The sequence below is a fragment of the Agrilus planipennis genome, unplaced genomic scaffold, assembly GCF_000699045.2.
Source record: "Agrilus planipennis isolate EAB-ADULT unplaced genomic scaffold, Apla_2.0 scaffold78, whole genome shotgun sequence".
NCBI classification, from domain to species: Eukaryota; Metazoa; Arthropoda; class Insecta; order Coleoptera; family Buprestidae; genus Agrilus; species Agrilus planipennis.
In genome coordinates, this window is record NW_020438928.1 from 132,232 (window position 1) to 133,987 (window position 1,756).

The 1,756-nt window shown below is 34.9% G+C and overlaps 1 protein-coding gene across 1 annotated transcript in view; it reads left to right on the forward strand.

Moving 5' to 3' along the window:
* The first annotated feature begins 1,078 nt into the window (after window positions 1-1,078).
* LOC108733688 (DNA-directed RNA polymerase II subunit RPB1) overlaps window positions 1,079-1,756 on the forward strand; it is a 41,543-nt gene continuing 40,865 nt past the window's right edge. The window contains exon 1 of the mRNA XM_025974144.1: window positions 1,079-1,321. The gene's annotated coding sequence lies outside the window, so the exon portion shown is untranslated. The remainder of the gene's footprint in view (window positions 1,322-1,756) is intronic.

The following is a 1,756-nucleotide window of genomic DNA, read 5'->3' on the forward strand; positions in this document are numbered from 1 at the left end:
CTAAAAATATTTTTAATGAAGTTTGATTTGAAATAGGTATCTACGTCATGATTTACAGGTAGCAAATATACTTCTTCATTATTTATAATAAATAAATACAATTATTTAACCAATTGATCCTATATATCGAAATAAATTCAGTCCTTTTAAAACTGAGCTAACTTTTCGATTCTTAATGAAATTATGCGAAAGTGTTAGCACTCGTCAACTTTAGTATGAAGTGGGACGGTTTTATATTATAAATTTAGGACATCTTTTCCATCCTAGTTAGGGTAAGAACCATCCTCAAAATTTCAAATGATTGGGAGCATCGAGTGCTTCATGAAATGAATGTTTTTTAGAGGGGTTTTGTAGTAATACTAAATTTATTATATTGAAGCAACTAAACTAAAGGTTTATGCCCCTCCTCCAAGTGCTTTGGAACTATTGTGAGAATGTATTGTTCATCAATGGTTCAAAATGTCTGACAACGTTTTAATGAAAATCTATTTTACTGCCAGGAAATTAATGCACAACATTTTCAATTCTGTTGTAACATAAAGTACAGTTCATACAGAAATATACTATTCATTCGCAAACAATTCCTTCAATATAATAAATTTTGGTATTACCATAAAACCCTTTCAAAAACCTTTAATTTCATATATCACTCGACCCCCTTACCATTTGAATTTTTAAGAGCGGTTCTTGCCCTGCCGGGGGTGCTAGGGAAGTCACCGTAAATTTATAACATACTAATGTTGACGTGTCCGATCATTTTGGCATTATAACTTCTTTACAAACCGAAACAACTTCGTATTTGTTGGCGCCTGCATTTATTTTTTATTAATTCTCTATCTTTTCATTTCGAGGTTCAATCCACATAAGATAATAGAACTGAAGAAGTTTATCGTGCACGTGTAGGCGCGGCTGGTGTGGGAAACGTAAGTAATACGTTTCCCAAAGCTCTCGTAATCTGACGTGAGTATACGTTTTCGCACTTTTTTCGTGAATCACTTCGTACATAAGAACGTACCTAGTAGGCTTTTAAAGCATTATCGTGAGCGATTTAATTAACCTTGCCTCCTACACTTTAACATGACCTCTGGTTTTGCGACAGTTCGCCACTACTCTCGTACCGCTCGAGACGTTTAATAGCCGTTCCGTTCTGCCGCAGGCCGTACCGCCTTACAACTTCTACGGCTGGGAGTCAGTGGACGCGAAACGTCCAAAGCTGCTGCTATAATAACAGAAAACAGCTGTACCCGCGAGTTTACGTGCTTCATACGTGATTGTTATTAAACACCGAATATTTACGCTAGAAGTTGCAGCCCTGGGAAAGGTCGAATCCAGAACGAAGATGCGGGAACCCCTTTTCGCTGCTCCCTGGATATTGGTTAGTTTTTACTATTTTACATTTCTTAACTATAAGTATAATTTGAAAAATTGTTGTTTGCCTACTTTAAATTATTGGGATTCTTAACAATTAAAGATTATAGAGTCGATAAAAAGCAATTGTATTTTGCGACGTTCTGTCATCTTTATTGAGGCTTCCTCAGGTTTTAGTGCTTTACTGTTTCTATTATTGACAAATATAAAATATAACTATAAATATAATTTGGAAAATTATTGTTTGCCTACTTTAAATATTGGAGTTCTTGGTTAAACTATATAGAGCCAACAAAAAGCAATTATTTTTACGACTTTCTGCCGAGGTTTCCTCAGGCTTTAGTACCCTACAACTTTTATTAATGATACAAGATAGACATATACGATC